This window comes from Dasypus novemcinctus, chromosome 14 (genome assembly GCF_030445035.2).
Source record: "Dasypus novemcinctus isolate mDasNov1 chromosome 14, mDasNov1.1.hap2, whole genome shotgun sequence".
Lineage (NCBI taxonomy): Eukaryota > Metazoa > Chordata > Mammalia > Cingulata > Dasypodidae > Dasypus > Dasypus novemcinctus.
The window spans coordinates 73,601,481-73,624,200 of record NC_080686.1 but is presented as its reverse complement, the minus strand read 5'-3'; positions in this window follow the sequence as shown (position 1 = coordinate 73,624,200).

The window sequence follows — 22,720 nt, the reverse complement described above, 5'->3', positions numbered from 1 at the left end:
ACCCAGATATTCCCTAAGAACTTTATCATTGAGTCCTCACTGGTAAATTAATAAGTGGGGTAATCAATCAAAACAGCAAACAGCTGAGACTCTTCCCATGCTCTCATCATACTTCCCTGCTTTCTTCCCTTAATAATAGAGTATGCATTTTAATAAATGATGCAGTAAGAACACAGACAGCCACCCACCTCATGGCTCCAACAATAGTGATGCCAAAGCTTAACAAGTTACCCTGTCAGCAAAGGGAGGAATGATATGGGCTATGTGGGGGGGGGGGGGGGGCTGTGTCTTTCTTCCTGAATAACCTGGGCTGTGTGTGTAAACTTGCTAAAACTTAAGATTCCAGCATAAGCCATGTGTGCATACAAACAAGAACTGCAGCCTGATTTTCATAACCATGCCAACCACTCCAGTCTGCCTAGTTCCTGGAAAGCCAATTAAGTGATATAGGCTCTATAGGCTTTGGATATTCAGGGAGAATGCAGACTAAATTATGTTAATTCAAACTTACCTGGAATGTAGGGGATATGTGTTAATTCAAGCTTATCTGGTGCTCAAATAAGCACCATTTAACTCTCCACTCCTACATCCTCTGAATAAAAGGGACACAAAAGTCCTATTCAGGGCTCAGGTTTTGGACAGGATTCTCTGAGCCCAGTCAGCCATAATAAATCTTTTTGCTCCTCAAAATATTCCTGAGTACTGGCCTTCAATACGTGACCAAAAGGAATCTTTTTGCCTCTACAACATTAAGGTTCAGAAATATATATATATATCAATTTGAGTTCCTTAACAATGAAATGTTTCCTTTTGCCTTCACATCTTTGCACATAGTGCTTCTTACTTAAAACTGGCTCCAGTGTCACTTTTTCTCTAGTCATCCCTGACTCTCACAGGACTTGGGAAATCTTAGCTTCCTGTTGCCACTTCATCTTCTACTTATTTTAATGCTCATTACAGGATGTTGTAATTATCTGTGCACATTTGTCTTTCCAATAGCTTGTAATTTAGATGAGAATAGGGGTCATATTTTTACATAAATTCTCACTATTTTAATCATATTCAAAAGATTAATTTGCACTAATTTTAGAAAGCATATCCAACATATCTAACATACCATTATTTTGATGCATTAAAATATAAAAAATGTTTTGTTAATAATTCATAAGTGGCATTTTATCCAAAGATTTAATTATGCGGCATAAAAAGAAATACGAAATACTGGAAATTTTTAAAAAGTTTTTAGATAACTTCTTTCCATTAATCACTCACATTACTAGGCATCAAGCTACAGTGTTATGGTTCCTGGGACAAGGGTCATATTTACCTTTATTAATATTTTAGTTAAGGAATTCATTTTGTTATTTGACATAATTTCATCATGCCACAATCCTAAGGTATGCATGCTTTCAAGCACATCTATCTCTACTTTATTTTCTTTAAGAAAATGAAGAAACTTAAATAGCCAGGACAGGCATGGTACTACTTGATTAAGATCTGCAGTAATTCTCATGGTTAATTCCCACTCAGTGTAAAGTCAAGATTTGTTCTCTTTCAATGTCCCTGCTGGAGAGATGCATAACATCAGACTCTGAGGGTCTTTTTTTTTTTTTAAATCCAGGGGCTACCTTTGAAAGAGGCTCTGCCACCAAATGCGACGCCTATGGAAATTCCAGTTCATTGACCTTTGGTCTATCCCAGAATTCTAACATTTGTCTACCTCTGTTAACTTTTGCTTTTGGATTTGCCCCCAGCTCTGATCCCTCTTTTTCTCTCAGTAATACAGATACTTATGGCAGCAATAGAGACCATTTATACAGTGATTTCAATGGGTCAGACTTGAATCTTACACTTTAGTTATTAGTTATTAGCTAATTTGATTCCAACAACTATATAAGTTATAGTATTATTTTACTACTAAATATTTTCAGATGAGAAAACTGAGACCTAGAAAATTGTGTCTTGCCCAAGTTTACATAGCTAGATAAATTTTTGGAGCTGGACTGGATCACAGAAATCTCTACCTTTCATCATTATACTGCCTCCCTATGGTTGTTAGATGCATTGACAGGAGAGAGCAAAAGAGATATAGTATTCATGCCATATTTGTACAAGATGCACAGCATTTTAGTTATATTCCTACTGGTGGCATATGAGGCTTTTAAAAGAGAAAATAAGTCATTAGAAATATATTGGCGTAGTTAACAAAATTGAGGGAAGAACTGACAACTGAATCTCAGGGTTCTTTTAGGATAATTGCAGGATTTCAGGGACCTCTTTCTCATCCTTGGGTGCAGGTGGCTTAGCTCCAGTGACTTCAGGCCAAATTGAGTATCCATTAAAGCTTAAATTCCCACATGACTATTGCATCGACTTGGCCTGGGTCAGGCAAGTGTCTATGGACACTAGGGTAGGGGTGAAGACACACTTGAATAAACTGGCAATTCTTAGAGAAGAGGGAATTTCTATGAGCTAGGCAGTCACCTTAGTTGATTTCTATCCTCCAAATATATAATGCACCTTTCTATAACTTATGTAATGTGCTGGAATTTGAACTGAAATAAGAAGCTTAGCTGAATCACGTGGAAATGAATATAAATTGCCAAGTGCTTCACCCCTCACTCACCTCTCCTTAATTTTAGTTGCTTATGCTTTTAAAACACCTTCTATTCATGTACTCAGGAGAATGAGAACTGTATAGTGCTGATGAAATAATTAGTTTTGATGGTTAACAATCAGATTAACTAAATTTCTTTGTTCCATATAGGATTTCCACTACATGGCTTTTGTTTAAAATTATGAGGTGAACTAAATTAGAAAACTAATTTATTCCTTTTGCTTATGAATTTCACAATCATGTCACTGGTCACCAATGCCAGAAAGTGTACTCACTACACAGTAAGTAAAGGGAAATAATCCCATTTATAAAGGCAAGTTTAAAGGTAAGTACATATACTATTATAAAGCACTTAAGAATTTTGTGCATTTGCTAATGACTATAAGAAGATGGGCAATGGGCCATATCCAAGGGGAAGAATTCTCTTTGTATATTGAAGAAAAATTATGGAGGCATCTTACTAATGTCACAAGTAATGGAAATCATTGACAAACTTGGGGAAGGTCAAATGTGGTTTGTAGTAAGTAAACTACATTTGCTGAATCAAGTCTTTCAATCTAATTAGTTTAAAGGCTCTGAGTATACCTTATGACCTTTGGAACAGATATCCATTTCAAAAGCATTTCCCCCACTAGACCTCTGTGAACTCCCTTCAGCATCTGAAAAATTTAATATATAAAACTCAGACTTGCTATTTTATTAAAGTTCTGTCCAAAAAATAGTACTTAGTTTGGGAAGACAACAGTTAACCTGAGGATAAAGACTGAGTTTTGAACTTATCAATGCATTTTAAAATTTATAATCTAATGAGCAAATGCAAGTCAAGATCATGGATCAGCCATTGGAAAAGAGGCTCAAAAATCTTTGTTTCCAAGCTCTATGAGTTCTGGAATTTGTGTTCTGCAAAACCTTTTGTGCAAAACTTAAACTACTGAGTATGAAAAACTGATAAAGCATCAGAAATGCAATTTCTATCATATTCTCTTAGACTCGAACATGGGCCAACACTTTGAACCAATGCATGCTAGAACTATGAATTTACCATTTTACTCTAGGCAGAATTATTTGTAAATTTTTGACTTCAAAAGTTTGGTTGAGTAGAGTATTTTAGGCATCTATTTAGAACTCTTGACTGGTAGTCTGAGAAATGTTTGAAAATAAGTGATTTGTGGTGAAAAACCCTAATTTTGTCAAGGTCTCATTGAAAGCTTTGACATAAAGAAATTATACTGCTATATTTGCTTCCAGCCATTTGTGTGTGTGTATGCTTGTAGGAGCTCCATATATGTGACCTATCTTGCTACAAATGACAGAGATCAAACTTACAGCTATGTGACCATGGCAAATTTGTTTATAATCAAGTGACATAATCATAGATGTCACATAATAACATTTATTGTCAGTGAAATTTATGATGCATTAGACATTTCATCCTTCTTTTCTCCCTCTAATATTATTTCATCATATCCTAAACTATACGTATTATTTGCCACTCACTCCTTGCAACCCTTCTAATTTTTCTTCTTCCTGTATCTGCCAACTTGGTAAATGATTCCATCCTCTATCAGGTGACTCAACTAGAAAATCTGAATTACTGAGATTCAGATCTCAAAAACTTAAAAACAAAACCCAGCTACTAGAGAGTTATAATGAAGTAGTTTCTAATAGAATAATGCTCTGAAAACATCATCTTTAAATCTGGCAAAATATAAAAGCAACTGATGGAAACATCAGATATCAGACAAGGCAGCCAGAATTGAGAGACTAAAATCCCAGAATAAAGGTAAACACATTGAGGTAAGGTTCAAATTTGGAACCAATTTACCTACAGGGCATTTACCTATATTTGGTGCAGAAAAAAAGAAGTTAAAAGAAGCAGCCAGAAACTTACAACAGTATAATGGGGTGATATATTCAGGATTCATAGTGTTAACCCAGAGAAGAAGGAACTGAAGGTAAATGAGCCCAACATTTCTCTTACAATTACCTTCTGAGGTCAAATCCATAGGTACTCTTAGGCGGGCAATATTCTAAGAAGCAAAGAAAAAAGCTAAAGAACGAAACAGAATTTTCAGTAATTATGAGATGTTGACGAGATGGAGATTCTGTGCCCCCAAAAGGGTTTCCAATACACTAGAAGTATTGAAAGAAATGTAGCCAGTGCAGCATGGTTAGGACATTGTAACCAAGAACGGACAGATTTCCTGGTTTTTAATAATATGGGGTATCTTAGTTCTTGTCCATTCACAAGTCAAGTATTTAAATTTCCACCAATTTTGTGGGCCTCTAAAAACCTTCCAAAAATCTTCCCTACAGTTTCTTATATTCACCCATGATTTTACTGTTGTTGTTGTTGTTGTTGTTGTTGTTGTTTTATGGAACTGGGAAGCCCATTGAGAAATAAACTGGTACCAGAGCATGGATGTTGTGTCAAAGACTCTTGGACAAATTTGGGTAACTGATTTCTTAATTCAGTCAAGGTGAAGCATAAGGTGGTGAAACTACCATTTGTATTTTAAGTGAGAAATGGACAACTTCTGTCCTTAGTGGAGAAAAAATATGTTATCACTTATGATCACCGATAATCAAGTGTCTTTTAAAGGTATATCTCCCTGGTAGCACATAGATTCCACTGACAATACTTTGAGGGCTGGAAAGTATTAAGGAACTGGAAGGTATTTGACAGCCTCTAATGGCATGGAATGGGCCAAAGTAAGACAATAATAAACTCAAAATTCTAAATTTGTATAGAACATACAAACTGGAGATCAGATAACTTTTACTAATTATGCTTAAAGAATCTCTATTTGTTTTTGATAACAGTACTAAGATACTGGGAAACCAAAGTCAATCCTGAAGGAGGAAGATGAGTTTATTTTTTATGTTATTGGAGATAATTTCACTTTGCCAGATGAGTGTATTTGGAAATATGAAATGTAAGTGAAGATGCTGGTAAGCAAAAGAGTGAGGGCTGTAGTACATGCTTGTAATTTTTGGTTTCCTAGGATCCATGTCCACATAGTAATAGCACCTTGATTTCTGTTCAGTAAAATCATTACTTATCCTTCCCAATAGTGTATAATCAAGGTAGAAAGGTACTTCCTGTATGCATTTCCCACAAGAGAATATAGAAGGAGAAGACCCTTTCTCAGTTACTCCAGTGCTGTCTTGGAGAGGGTGCTTGGTCTGTGATTGGCCAATCAGATATTTTATTCTGAGACTTTTAGTCTTGAGGGAGTGATGAATGGATGAAGGGAATTATTGGAGGTCATTCTCTATAGCAGTAGTAGTGACCGAGTGATGTCTTTATCAGACTATTCTGAACATGTAAAGATTCCTAGCTTTCTGGCTTCTCAGACCCCAGAGTATCCTTGATTTTTTCTGTTTCCAAACTTGGTGGTCCTTCAGTTCCCTGTTAAATCTCAGAGGATCTGAAAAATATCTTTTTTGCTTACTGAGGCAGAGTTAGTTTTTCTTACTTGTTCCCAAGATTCCTAATTGATACCTGTATACTTTATGAAGTTGTGAGGTTAATCATGTGAAATAATACACATAAATCCTTAGCACAATGCATGGCATATAAAAAGCATTCACTAAATGTAAGCTATCAATTTTGATGATCACAGATAAAATAATCAGATCTTTCTTATGTTCACATAGTAGAAATGTAAATAGGTATCTTTAAACTCAGTTATAGTTCTGAAATATATATTCTTGGTTCAACAATCTAATTTTATTGTCTATCATTGCCTTTTCCACTGCCCAATAAACTCTTACAAATTGGCACTAGATCAGAAGGATATGAGTCTAAAAGCTGTTGGAAATGTGAACGAAAATCATCTATCCTTAAGTAACTGACAGCTGCATATCCTGATTGAGCTATTCTTACTCAGTCAGCCATGCTGCTGAAGATAATACTTGTCTTCATCTTTTTTATCTGAAACTGATATATAGTTGAAGAATTGCATCCATGTAAACCATGAGGACTCTGAGTCTATTGGAAAGCTTTTTAAGATAGTTTGGGTTCCACTTTTGCTCACTAATGCCTCCTCTCTTTTGATAAGTGTCAGCATGCCAGAAACAAGTTTACCAGTTCAGACTGAATATTTCTCACTGTTCCTGGGAATGTGGGCCTCTGCAACATATGATCTAGTTTAGAATATTTTGGACACCTGTGGTTTAAAAACACTATGTCTGTTATGATTAAATATAATTTTTTTAGCCTTTTTTATTTTTTTTATTGTTTTTTAAAGATACTTAGTTTATACGAATGTCACATAAAAAATATAGGGGATTCCCATATGCCTCCCGCCCCCTACAGCCCACATTTTTCCACATTAACAACATCCTTCATTAATGAGGTACATTCATTGCAATTGATGAACACATTTTGGAGCATTGCCATTAAGTGTGGATTAAAGTTTACATTGTAGTTTGTGCTCTCTCCCATCCAATTCTGTAGGTTATGGCAAGCTATATAATGACTTGCATTAGTTATTGCAGTATCATTCAGGACTATTCCCAAGTCCTCAAAATGCACCTGTATTGCATATATATTTCCCTCTCCCTGCCCTCAGAACCTCCAGTAGCCAATGCCTCCACATCAATGATACAATTTCTTCCATTGCTAGAATCACAATAACTCTATGGTAGAATATCAATAAGTCTACTTTAGTCCATAGTTCATTCCCCAATCCTGAGGATTCTGGGATACTGATGTCCACTCTACCTCTATTTGAGATGGGGCTGCATTGTATCTTCAAAAGATCACTCCTGCAAGGAAATAGAGCAGTGGGTTGGAACTGTGCTGTCGAGTAGAAATAGAATGTGGACTTTAAATAATTTTTTAAAGGTAAAAAGAAACTGATAGAGTTAACATTTTATTTAACCCAACATACCCCAAAATTTATTGTTTGACGTTACCAATATAAAAGTTATATTTTTCTTTTTATACTAAGCCTTCAAAATGTAGTGTCTGTGTAATACAACATATTGTATTTAAACTAATCATGAAACTTCAAGTGCTCAATAGCCACATGCAATTAGTGGCTTCTATCCTGCTTAGTGTGGAAAGAGGGATTAAAGACTTGGGGATGAATTAAGATACTATTCTTTTTTAACCCCCTCCCACCGCCCTGCAGCTTTTTGCTCACTGTCTGCTTTCTGTGTCCATTCGCTGTGCGTTCTACTGTGTCCATTTGCTGTGCATTCTTCTGTGTCTATATTTTATTTTTATTTATTTATTCCACACCTGCCCCCCCACAGCTTGCTTGCTGTCTGATCTGTGTCCATTCGCTGCGTGTTCTGCTACATTTTTGCTTGTGTCCCTTTTTGTTGCGTCACCTTGCTGAGTTGGCTATCCATGGCACTTGCAGACCAGCAGCACTCGCGGCACTTGCAGGCCTGGCAGCACTCCATGGCATGTGTGAGCCGGTGGCTCTCCACAGCATGTGGGCGAGCCTGCCTTCACAAGGAGGCCCCAGGACGCAAACCCAGGACCTCCCATATGGTAGATGGGAGCCTAACTAATTGAGTCACAGCTGCTTCCAAAGATACTATTTTAATAGAATTGATGAGTGATGAGGGCTAAACTAGAGTGGTGTCAGTGAGAATAGAGAAGTGAACCAATTTGAGAGATATTCAGAAAATCAACAGAATGTGGTCATGGATTGGATATTGATGGTGAAGGAATCACATCTTTGCTTTTATTTTGGATGACTGTTATAAAGACTGGATTTGGTCAAAAAAGCAATGAGTTTGGTTTGTTATACTAAAGTGAAGACAATTTAGATATTTGCAAATAAAATTCATAGAGCTATTGACTTAAAAGAGGAGGTCAATCCCAATTAATAGTCATTCATTAACATAAAAAGGAGGACAAATGATGGAGCACTCGGGAATATGAACATATCTAATATTTAAGGATGTTTTTCATAAGAAGAGCAAACAGAGGAGACAAAGAAAGGATTATCTGAGTTATAGAATGAGGAACAGAGGGGAATGTACTGAAAGGAAGGAACAAGTGTATAGAAAGAAATGGGGTTCAGCGAACATGGTTCATTAAAATAGATGAGAATTAAAAAGAGGAAATTGAGTTTGGTAATTAGGAGATCATTGGTTGTATTTTTAAAAGACACATTATATTTATGATATACATGTGTATTTCCATTGAAAAAGCAGGGATCTGCATTACCAAACATCTAGCATGTGCGAAGTGCTATACTACATACTCCACATAATCTGGCACATTTAACTTTCCCAGCAAAGCAGTGATGGTATTTTGGTCACTTTAATGGTCAGGCTTAACGTGGTCAAGTGACCTGCCAAGGTCACACTGCATTAAATGGCAGAGCTGGCATGAAACCCAGCTCTGTCCTTCTCAAAATCATGTGTTTTTCTTGTGACATCATGTTGCAGTCCCCAAATTGTGAGACTGCTGGATTCAGTTTCACAATTGCCCTTCTCTGTTATTACAATCTTTTATATCTTGTTATCTGAAGAAACTGTGAGCAATAGAAGCTGTGGGAAATAAGATTGCCAGAGAGTGGAACCCTTAATATTGAGCAGGGCAACAGAGGTTAAGGAAAATACATCAACTCTAGAATCCAGCAGCAGGGTTACTTATTCACTGCCTCTATGTTTTGAATGCAGTATGCAAGGCTGCACCTTCCAACTTTCTTGAGGTCACCATGGTCTGCTAATACTTCCCTCTTGAATAATGTATGCTTGGCTCAGAAAATGACCTTATCTGCTGGTTAGCATCTTTTATATTGAAAAGTTTACAGTTCTCAAGTCAAACTGAAGAATATTTTTGGTAAACATTTGCTTTTCATTTTTGTTTACTAAATGCCATTTTTAATTCATGTATGTATAATGTACAATTTTAATAGTAAAGATTGTGGAGATATCAACACTAGTCTAGATATCTGATGTGTTGCTTCATTTTTATTAATTCACATCAATTAATTGAGTCTGGACTTTTTCAAATGTGTGTGTAAATATTTAATGGATTGTTGGACTCTGTTGTCTTTGCCCTATCAAGATCAGTGCTCCCTGCCAGCTGGACTACAACCTGCCTAGGCTTCTGATGACAGGAAGTAAAAAGATGGTTCAATCATATCATCCATTTAATTTGAAGGAGACTTTCAAAGGGGAAATTGAGAAAGACAACCTGAACTCTGTTAACAGTTCTAACCAGGTTCTTATTGAGAATTGCACAGTTATAGAGTATATGGCTTTATGTTGCTGAAGAAAAGAAAGAGACTGCAGCATCTGGCTGAAAACACAAAAATGTATTATAAATTACATTTCCAGACTTTGAAATCCAACCTTTCTCTTGTGTATAACATTAAACGCCATTGCTTCCTTAAAAAACTGTCCCTTATCCCTCCAACTAGATGTGATCTCTTCCTATTCTTCTGCATAGTAAACATGGAGAGCATTTTTATAATTATCTTAGGGCATTTATTATATTCAGCCTTTTATCGGAGATTCTGATGTTCTACTTCTTTTATGTGCTCTCTTAGATTAATTTCCTTGAAAGCTATAATCATTCTACATTTATAATGGAATGTGCTGTGACACCTAGCTTTTGTCTCTCATGCACTCAGTGGGTATTTAAGAAACCCTTCTGTTTACTTTGAAAGAAAGGTGTCATAAGTTAGGGAATAATAAATTAATGTTGTCTTGTTGGGTAAGGGAGAGCAGACCAATGAGTAATGAGAACGAAATCTCTCCTTATGTATATGTATGTATGTGCTGGGGGGGAAGAAGCACACACATTGGAACACCTGTGTAGAGAGGTGGAAGGAGGTGAAAACTAGGATATGGAGCCAAAAAAAGGTTGTTTTCCTAGAAGTGTGATAGCTAATTTTACGTGTCAACTTGACTAGACTATACTGCACAGTTGTCTGGTCAAATACTAGTCTACATGTTACTGGGAAGGTTATTTTGTAGATATGATTAATGTCTACAATCAGTTGACTTTAAATAAAGGAGAATCCCTTGATAATGTGGCTGGCTCTCCTCCAATTAGTTGGAGGTCTTCAGAGCCAAAACTGAGGTTTCCAGGAGAAGAAATTCTGCCTTAACATTGCAGCATAAATTTCCTGCTTGAGTTTCCAGCCTGCTGGCCTGCCGACCTGCTGTAGATTTCACCTTGCCAACTCCCACAATCATATGGGCCAGTTTCTCAAAATAAATCTCTTTCCATATATATAAAATCTCCCATTGGTTCCATTTCTCTGGAGAACCCTGGCCAATACAATAAGTAATAATAGCTAAAGGTTATAAAGTGCTGACCTTATTTCTGACACTAAGTGCTTTCAAAGATGAACTTAATTGATTCTCATAACAAACTTACGGTTAAGCTACTATTTTTATTTCCATTTTATAGATAAAAAATGAGGGCAGGGAAGTTAGTTGATTTTCCCAAGGTCATACAACCTGAAGAGGCAGTATACACTGTGTACCTGCACTAAGTCCATCCCCGGCAGAACGCCCATGCCCACTTAAACTGTGCTGCCCCTTGAGATACTGAGAAGGGTACTGGCTAGAATGAATCCACTTTGACCCATATAGACAAAATATCGTTCTATTTCACTCCATGTTGTCTTCCGCTTTTCAGACTTCTTTATTTCTCAAGGTAGAAATCCTCCAAATTTTACAAACTTTTAACCAGACTTGGCAAAGTTCCTTAGCTTTTGTTTCTGATAGAAGAGTAAAATAAACAAGCTGCATATATGGATATGTAAAAATTAACCAGTAAATGAACCTGCCATAAGTATTTTCAGACAGTTTCTTTATTGACAATTTCCTTCTTTTAGAAAATTCTGCCTAAACTTTCCAGTAAAGAAAGTTTTTATGTAGTTTTAAAATTTGTTGACATCTTAACATCGGTTTATTTTTAAAAAGACATTTTTTTTGTTTATGTGCTTTTGTTTCTTTTGTTTTAGTATTAAGAACAGACACTAATTGGTAAATATTTTCATTAGTGAGTTCCTTAAAGCACTGTAGAATTCTCAGGAGAGTCAGTCATTGCATAGCTGATAATACGTATAAAAATTTAAAAAGTGTCTACTTTAAAACATTTTTTTAGGAAATCAAGCTGTCTTTAGCATAATTACAAATTGTATTAAGCTGTATATATAATCAGATAAAGTACTTTGAAATATTATATTCTACTTGTGAAACTGATCTTGTCATTGTTAAATACCTTTTTAACAAACTCACTGAATGTTTTGGGTTTGTAACTTTCTGAAATGTGTACATGTGTCTTTTGTATCTCTATAATGCACCCTTAATATGCTATCCCTCTTTTTACATAATGATAATGATAATCATAATATACAAATTCATGTTTGGTGGCTGAGACATGTCTGAATCACTCCTCCGCATCATCTGGTTTGCTAATTCAGCTTATTCACTATATTTAGATTTGTTTTAATAACTTTCTTAGAAGACAAAAATCACAATAAAATATTTTCATTTGAAAACAAAACAGGGATGTAAAACTTCAGAAACATTACTTCTAGCTCAATTATTGTGATTAGATATTTTCATGTTTATGTTTTTCTTAATTCTCGTGTTAAGCGTCCCTATAATTACTTTTTCACTGACCAAGTGATCATGTCTTTTCCTTTTTCCAAAAAAAATGAGTAAATAAAAACCCAATTCCCTCCATTTTTAATCAAAATGTCCAAATTTCTTATTATAGAATACATTGTCTGTAACCCAATTTACTGTCTAACTTCAGCACCCAATATTTTCCTCTTATACTTGAATTTTTGACAGAATTATACCACATTGTGTCTAAAAACTCTTTCTCTTTGTCTTTGCGCATGTTATTCCTGCTTCCTGGAATACCTAAATTCAATTTGTAGTCATGTTAAACATTATTTATTGTTTAAAGTTCGGATAAAATGAGACCTTTTCAAGAAACCCATTAGTAATTTCCTTAGAAACATGGACACTGCTATGGAATGAATTGTGTCACCAAAAATTCTATGGAAATCCTAACTCCCAGTGACTATAAATGTGAACTTATTTAGAAATAGGGTCTTAGCAGATGTAATCAATTTAAAATGAGGTCACACAGAATGAGAATAGGTTCAAATGCAATATGTCTGGTGTCTTTACAAGATGAAAAGAAGAGACACAGACATGGGGAGAAGTTGGCCATGTGATGCTGGAGGCAGAGGCTGGAGTTATGCCCCTATAAGTCATAGGACTCCAAGGATTGTCTGCCACCAACACAAGGGAGGAATAGGCAAAGAGGAGTCCCTAGACTCTTCAGAGGGGCCACTGAAACTTTGATATAGGATTGTAACCTATTGAACAATGAGGGGGAAATTCTGGTATTTAAAAACCAAGTTTATGTTACTGTGTTCTGGAAGTCCCAGGAAATTGACAGCTCTTTTACTGCTACGCCTTTTATAAAATTCTATTTTAGGAAGTATCACCTACTAGACAGTGAACTTATCACAATACAGACCCATATTTTACTCATTTTTACTCTTTAATGTTTAACAGAATGTCTGGTATATCTTCCTCATTGTAATAGTAAATAGTTCAAATTTAATAGGGCTTACTATAGGCCAGGAAATAAACTATTTTATTTATGTTATTGATTTCATTTAAATAGCAGCACTACCAGCTGGGCCCTGAACTCACTAGAGTTGTAACACCTATTCCCTAGTTCATTGGCCTCACCCAGAACAACTAACATAGAGGTGATGATGGACAACCATCACACCAAGGAACTGAGAGAGTCAACAACTGCAAGCAAGAGAGGCCCATCCATCTGCTCTATGGGTTCACAGCCTCCCAATTAGAGGTGGAGTGGACATCACCATCCCAGAATCCTCAAGACTGGGAATGAACTATAGACTAAATAGACTTACTGGTATTCTACTATAAACTTCCAGTGACACTAGCAATGGAAGAAATTATATCAATGATGTGGAGGCAGTGGCCACTGGAGGTTCTGAGGACAGGGAGAGGGAAAAAGGTAAAATATGGAGCATTCTGGGGACTTGGGAATTGTCGTGAATGTCATTGCAATGACAGATATAGGCCATTATAAATCTTGCCATAATCTGCAGAATTGTGTGGGAGAGAGAGTAAACTACAATGTAAACTTTAATCCACGCTTAGTGGCAATGCTCCAAAATGTGTTCATCAATTGCAATAAATGTGCCTCACTAATAAGGATGTTGTTAATGTGGGAAAATGTGGGAGGTGAGGGGAGCAGGGCATATGGGAACTCCCTATATTTTTTATGTGACATTTGTATAAATTAAGTATCTTTAAAAAAAAATTTAGTAAAAAAAATAACAGTACTATGAAGTGGGTATTATTATCATCCCGATTTTATTGATAAAAAAAAAATGAGCCAGAGAAATGGACTGAATTGCCCAAGGTCACATCTTACAGCTTTAAGTCTGTCTCTTTAACCACTATGTCATAAGATCTACTAAGAAACTTGTGAGACATTAGGATAAAACAACCACTAGAGATAAACCTAAGATCTAGCATAGTAAAAATTAAGGAACTTATTGAATAGATACCAAAGATGAAGTCTATAAGATTAAATAAATGAAAAGGAAAAAATTAGATTTTTTTTTAATTTATTTCTAGACCTCTTAACATGGATAATTATTTGGCATCCTATGAAATGCCTATGCTTTATGTGATGTTGGTTAGGAGAATGAATGTTGTTGAGTTTAATTCTCAAAGGTATAGTAGCAAAAGAAAGGCCTTTGGGATTTGACGGAATTGATTTGCACTTATTTCTGCAACTTAAGACTTGTTTGATCTGGAGTGTGCTGTAATGGCAAAGCCTGTTTCAAATGCTCAAATGTTTACTCTCCACCAAGCACCCAGAAGTTCAGCATCTATGATTCTAACTGCCTTGACAGGTGGATTCACCCATGCTCAGTCAATCAAAGAAATTATTCATTTACTTAGTCCAAGGAAATTCAGAGACTATAGATATGTTATTTACCTAAAATCCTTTGCTGTTTATCAATCAGTATCTTTAATTCCTTGCCTTTTTGTGACACACATGGAATTTGCACATGACAGCAATCTATTTCCACAATTTCCTCTAGCCTGAATTGCAGGTTCTACCACCATCCTCTTTCCTTGATAGCAGTAGTACAATCATTTTATAAAATATTTGTACCGAACAATGAACAAGTGGTCACAGGTCACTGTGCATAGGTACCATAAAATTCTGTTACAGAGTAAGTTGCTATATGGTGTGTTGTGGGGACATAGGCTCAGGCATATCAAAGACTTTCAGCAAATGATGGCTTTATTAGTTTCTAGCACAAAGATTCCAAAAGAGAAGGGGAAGAGATCCCATCCTGGCTGGACTCCTAGGAAGGCCAACTGCTCAGTTTAGATCCGGTGGAGAGCAGCTTTGCACACCCTACTTCATATTGTAGACATGAGAGAAATTTGTGCTGTCACAGGTGAGGTCTTTACAAAAACCAGGGGGAGGGGACCCTCCCACTGAGAGTTCCCTGCCCTGATAAGCAGTTGGAACTGCTTGTTTCCAGTTAGGAGGTTTAAGCTACAGTCAGGACTTTTCATTAGCTCTAACATCTCCTTGGGCCGTGGATTGGAAATACACTGAAACACCTGCAAATAATAGGAAAGGAGGAGAGTAGGCAAGGACTGGGAGATGGACATTAAACATGTTCCTGACTTCCCCAGCATCTGTAGATTCTATAAATCTGCCCCTTAAAAAGAAACTCTTGGAGGTGACAATGTGGGAAATTATTGACTTTATATGACTTCAAATGGCTAGAATTTTTAGCATAATTGAGACGGTGATGGTCTGACACAATCTGATGTTGGAACTCATATAGCATTCCTCCTGTAATGAGTACCTACTTCATTAAATATAATAAACACCTTCACTTAAGTAAAAAGTGGCTGAGAATTTTGTGGGTAATACAAATTGAGAGGAAACTTAAAATTTAGTGGTATCTTGAGACAATATTGTACAAATATGAAGACTTATACTTGTGAGTTGAAGCATCAAAAAGAAAGACAATGAGTATTTCATCTCTGAGTCTTAGATTCATCATCTTTAAAATTGCCATGATAATACTTCTCTTTCAAGAGTTGTACAGAGTAAACCAAGGGTGGCAGACTTGGCCCAGTGGTTTGGGCTTCCATCTACCACATGGGAGGTCCACGGTTCAAACCCCGGGCCTCCTTGACCCATGTGGAGCTGGCCCATGCACGGTGCTGATGCACGCAAGGAGTGCCCTGCCACGCAGGGGTGTCCCCCACGTAGGGGTGCCCCATATGCAAGGAGTGCACCCCGTGATGAGAGCCGCCCAGTGCAAAAGAAAGTGTAGCCTGCCCAGGAATGGTGCCGCACACACGGGGAGCTGACACAGCAAGACGACGTAACAAAAAAAAAAAAAGGAAACACAAATTCCTATGCCGCTGACAACAACAGAAGTGGACAAAGAAGATGCAACAAATAGACACAGAAAACAGACAACGGGGATGGGGAGGGGGGGAAGGGGTGAGAAATAAATAAATAAATAAATAAATAAAATCTTTAAAAAAAAAGTAAACTGAAAATGCGTATAATGCTCTTTAGTACAATTCCTACTGCATTACTGGAACTCAAAATTTCAGTCCCCTTTCTTCTTAATCAATTTAAGCAATCAGCATTGCAATGAAAGATGTTAACAGACACCTTTTTTACAGCTTTGGAAATTATCTAAAAACCTTTAGCCTTATCTCTTAACTGGAAAACATTTTGTAAGTCCTGGACTCTAAAAGTCCTTCAAGTTCTACTTCTTTGTGTTTGTCCCAGGACTGACCATAGTGCCTTATAAATAGTGTACTCTGAAAATAAAATCCTGAATTATGTGATCCACTCATGCACAAGCTCTATTTTTCATTTATACGTTTGGTTTTCATTGTTGTGGAAGATAACTCTTAATGAAATGATAGGAATATCAAGAGCAAAGACTAAGTATTTCAGCTATATTATACCGTAAGTACTTGCATAATATTTATGAAATACAACTATTGCTTAAAAAGACAGTGACAATTGGCATGTAGCAACTCTTATTTATTCTTCATATATCATTAATATATATGAGATAACAAAATTATAAAGATAAAGAACAGCATATTGCATGCCAGGAGTTAGAGATGGGAGGGATGGAAGGGAGAATATGGTTATAAAGGGGTAGCAGGAGAGAGCCTTGTGGTGACAGTTTAGTTAAATATTGATTATGGTGGTGGTTACTGGAAAGTATACATGTAAAGAAATTATATAGTGCTACACACACACAAACGTATATATCTCTGAAAGAATCTGGGTAAGCTCATTGTTCAAACGTCAGTTTCCTGGTGATATAATGGTGCAAAATGTTAGCATTGGTCAAGGTTAGATAAAGGGTGCATGGGACTTGTCCAAACAGTTCTTTGCATCTTCCTATAGGTCTATAATTATTTCAAACTAAAAAGTTAAAAAATATAACAGTGATAATATGGGGGGACTTGTTATTTGTCAGGCATGCAACAAGCACCACATAGGCATTATCATTTTAAATCTACACAACTTCAATTTGAATAAGAAACTATTACTATTTCCCTTTTACAAATGGGGAAAATGAGATGTGGAAAAGTTCATTGCTGAGAACCATAGAGCTTAATAGAAGAACCAGTATAAGTATTTCTATTTTATCCCACATTTTCAAGGAAATGACTGTAGCTGAATATAGAATCCCAGGATAGATGCCAACCATTGCTTCCTATAAATCAGCCATCCTGTCACACAGATGGCTAGACTTACCAATGTCCAATTTGATATCCATTGACATGTAGTAGTGGCTAATAGAATGCAAAATCTCATCTGGTGTTATTTACTGCAGTTGATTCCTCAAAGGTTATTTGCTGAGCTTGATAATGGGTTAAAGCTTTTTCCACAAAGGCATTAAAATGATTTTTACCACCAGAAAGCATTAGAGAGGTTTGCTTTCAAATTAATACTTGTCTGATTCTGTTTTTATTGACTATGCAGGAAACATTCCACTGAAATATATAATGAATATTAGAGCCTCCTGGACCCAACAGATACAAAACTTTGAGAAAAAAAATGTTGACTGTAGGAAAGAGGAAAATAATTCCAGTGTGGAGATATGAGGAGCTATATAAATGAAAATTATCTTTTTTCCATTTATGGCCAGTTCATTCTAGGTAATTTTACATAAGATAATTACTATGGGTTTACATGGGAAATAATTTATTCTTGGATATGTACCTGGAGCAGTTTGATATGATTATGAATTCCAAAAACAGATATTGGATTATGTTTGTAATCTGGTCTGTACCTGGGAATGATTGAGTTATCATTGGGGCTTTGATTGGGCCATCTCATTAGGGTGTTGAGTCCCCACCCCTTGGTGGGTGGGAACTCACAGATAAAAGGCATGGCAAAGGACAGAGTTGGGGATTCTTAATATTGGATTTTTTTTATTATTCATTTTTTAAAAATATTACATTTGAAAAATATGAGGTCCCAATTCACCCCCACTACCCCAACCCCACCACTCCCCCCACAGCCACACTCTCCCCCATCATCATGACACATCCATTGCATTTGGTGAGTACATCTCTGGGCATCCTGCACCTCATGGTCAATGGTCCTCATCATAGCCCATACTCTTCCACATTCCATCCAGTGGGCCATGGGAGGATCTACAATGTCCAGTAATTGTCCCTGCAGCACTACCCAGGACAACACCAAGTCCCGAAAATGCCTCCACATCTCATCTCCTCCTCCCATTCCCCGCACCCAGCAGCCACCATGGCCACTTTTTCCACACTAATGCCACATTTTCTTGATTACTAACCACAATAGTTCATGAATAGAGTATCAGTAAGTCCACTTTAATCCTTACTGTATTCTTCCTTCCTGTGGACCTTGGATTGGTTGTGTCCATTCCACATCTATGTCAAGAAGGGGCTTAGATTCCACATGGATACTGGATGCAATCCTCCTGCTTTCAGTTGTAGGCACTCTAGGCTCCATGGTGTGGTGGTTGACATTCTTCAACTCCATGTTAGCTGAGTGGGGTAAGTCCAATAAACCAGAATGTAGGAGCTGAAGTCTGTTGAGGCTCAGGGCCTGGCTATCATATGGTCAGTCCAGAGATTCAGATCCCCTAGATATATCTTAAACCCCAGCACCAACTACAATTCCAGTAAAGTAACAGGAAAGGCTTGTGAAAAGAGATCACATCTGAGTCCAGCTCCATCATGCAGAAACACCAACTCCAAAGAAGGGCCAACTGACATGGCAGTGAACTCCATCTGCCATGACCATAAAACCTGTGGGTCTCTTTAGCCCTCAGAAGAACCAATACCTGGGGTTGTATCTACTTTATCTGTCTCTGAGACTCTGCTCAGGTGTACATAAGGGCAATCCTTCTGACAACGTCCAGACTCTTTTTTAGAGACTCATAGCCATATAAACTCATTTGTCCTTTCCATTTCCCCCTTAATTTAGGTCAAAAAGCATTTTTAACTCCTGTTATTATATGTAGACAGGGATATTCTTCTGGTCCGCGCTGAACCTTTAATTCAAGGTCATTTTCCAGTTACGTCATCAGCTGGTACTTGGTAGTGATCCCTCAGTACCAGGGAGGCTCATTTCCGGGTGTCATGTCCCATGCTGGGGGGAAGGCATTGCATTTACATGCTGAGTTTGGCTTCGAGACTGGCCACATTTGAGTAACACGGGGGCTGTCAGGAGGGAACTCTTAGACACAGTCCTGCTCTAGGCCTTGTTCTTATTTCATGTGTATAGGCTCACAAGCATAGTCATTAGTATCAGGGGCTCACTGTTGGACCATCATTCCTCCTGGTTCTTGCCGTTGCACCTGGGGGGCTGCCGCTGCTCCCCTAGGGACCACAACAGAACCCCCTGGCCAGGAACCCAGCACCCCCCCAGCTGTTGTTTTTAATTGTTTCCACTATGAGTATATCCAAACATTTCTATGCACACCAGACACATGCCCTGTATAACTCCCTGTCAACCATATGTCCCCTGTCAATAACATCCCATACCAGTATTCCTCCACTGCCATTGTTGAATGTTGGATTTTGATGCTGAAGTCTTAAGCTGGAGCCCTGGGGAAAGAGACAGAACCATTCACCTAATAGTCTACAGCTGACCTTGTGAAGAGAGGCAAAGCCTAGAGAGCCTCATAGTCTACACCTGTCCTTGTGGAGAAAACAGGAGCTGAGCCCAGAGGAACCCAGGAAACCTGAACCTTCACAGACTTTGGCAGCCATCTTGCTCCAACATGTGAAAATAGACTTTGATGAGGGAAGTACCTTCTGCTTTATGGCCTGGTATCTGTAAGCTTCTACCACAAATAAATACCCTTTATAAAAACCAACCAGTTTCTGGTATTTTCCATCAGCACCCCTTTGGTTGACTAATACAGTACCCAAAATGTGTATTAAAAGATTTTGCTGGAAATAAAATAGGCTTGCCTTTCTTTGTATCCAGTCTAAATGTGGGGCCAACGGTTAATTTAGCTTTGTGGGGTTTTCTCTAGTATCATTTACTGCTCGGAACTTACTGGGTGTGAAGTGATGAAAGTGATTGATAATTGAAATCCAAAATAAATTTCTTTTAATTTTACCAAAAATACAGCACCTCTTTTAATGTTAAATTATGGATTAGTGAGTGAGGGGGGCTTTGTGGGGAATAGGCAAAGTGTCATTTTTAATTGTGGCCACTTTATACAAAGGACTTTAGGTTAAAGTAAAATGAAGCTGGTTATGATAGCATCACTTTTGGAACCCTTACCATTGACCACAGATCATATTAAGTGCCTTCCAGACTTGATCTTATGTAGTGCTCACAATAACCTTAAGAGGTAGCTACAATTACTTTTGTTTTAGATATAGAAAAAATACATAAGGGAATTATGTAAATTTTCCATTGTTACTTTAATAATTAAGATACTGATGGGGCTTCTTTAACAAAAGCTATAATAACAGACATCAAAGGCTTACGATATAGCAGCATTCACAGTACAGTGGTCCTACTTTTTTTTCTTTCTCTACATATCCATCCTTTAGTATAAAATAGTAGTTCCAACATCTACTACTGTGTTCAGATTCTGTCAGTGGTAGAGGGAGAAGGAAAGAAGTTAATGGGATCACTCTCCTTTCCTTTTAAGGGCCTAACCTTAACGCTATTGCTTATGTTAGATTCATGCATACTCCATTGCTCAGAACTATATGGCCATGCTTAATTGCAAGGAAGGCTGGAAACACTCTCTTTAGGTTGGTGACCAAAATACTGTGATGGTTAAGTTCAGGTATCAACTTGGGCAGGTTATGGTGTCTAGTTGCTTGGTTAAGCAAGAACTTGCCTGATTGTTATGTGAGGACAATTTGTGGATGTAAATCATCTTTAAGTTGATTGCATCTATGACTGATTACATCTACAATCAACTGAGGAGATTGACTTCAACAATGAAGGGTGTCTCACTCATCAGCTGAAGGCTGTTTTACTTTGCCAAAGGGCTGCTGAGGCAAAGTACCAGAAACAGGTTGACTTTTATAAAGGGGATTTATTTGGGGTAAAAGCTTACAGTTCCAAGGCCATGAAAAGACCAACTCAAGGCACCAGAAGAGGTGCTTTCTCAGCAAATTCAGCTGCCATGTGGTCAAGAAAGATGGCCACCAATCTCTGCTAAGGTCTCCACATTTCTGCAGTGGTAGGCAAACCTGGCATAATGCTGATCTCATACTGGGCATCCTCTCTTAGACTCTGATTCCCACTTTCTTTCCAAGTTTAGCTGTAAGCTGTCAGGCATATATCTCATCTCTCCCTGGGTCTCAGCACTTTGAGCTTTCTCTACTTGCAGCTAAGCTGTGGGTGAAATTGGTGTCCTTCTTCTCTCATGGCAGGATCAAATATGGCAGCTTCCTTTATCTGGTTCTGTGTATATCTCTCTCTGTGTCTCTGTTTATATCAGACCTGGCCAGAGGGCAGAGACCCAAGCTGGCTTATACCTCACTGATGTAGTCCAATCAAAAGTCATAAAATAATCTAAACAAATGATCCTCAGTCAAATTTAATGCAATCAGAGGTATCACACCCACAGGAATAGATTTGTTTAAAACATAATCTTTTTTGGAATTTATAAAATAATTTTAAACTGCTATACTTTAAAAGAAGAAGTGATGATTTCAACAGAAGAAAAAATTTTCATCTCCACTCAGCCAGCCAGCTTTTCCTGGGGAATTCATAGAAAACTATGAGAGTCCCCAGCTTGCAGCCTACCCTACGGAAATTAGACTTACCCATCCCCCCTTTTGTGTAAGACAAGTCTTATAAATTCTTCCAAAAATTTCATTTTAAATATGTAGATATATCTTGTCAATTCTGTTTTCCTAGAGAAATCCTGTCCAATACAGTTAGTATTGAAGAAATAGATTACAAATAAGGGGGTATGTGAGCATCCTTTCTAAAGTAAATGACTAACTGGCGGTCATGGGTAGGTTAATGTGTCAACTTGACCAGTTATCTGGTCAAACAAGCATGGGCTAATTGTAATACAAGGGCATTTCATGGTCTTCAATCATCATTTATTATTATAAAATCATTGCATAAATAATAAATAGCTGATAACATCTACAATCAACTGAGGAGCTTGCCAACAGGAATGAGTGACGTCTCATCTAATCAGGGGAAGACCTTAAAAGGAGAAGTGATTTCAGCATTCAGGGAGAGAATTCCCATTTCTATTTCAGACAGACAGCTTCTCCTAGGGAACTCATCAAGGACCTTCATCAGAGTTCCTGGCTTGCAGCCTGCCTTATGAAATTTGGACTTATGCAACACTATGGTCATGAGACAATTTAATAAAATCTCAAAATATTTCCTAATATCTTCTGTTGGTTCCATTTCCCTAGAGAACCCTGACTAATACAGTGATCTTATCTATCAGTGGCTTAAATGAGGCAGACTTTTATTCCTCTCTGAGTGTAAACAGTCCATCATTAATATGGTCACTCAGAGATACCAGGTGTCCAGTA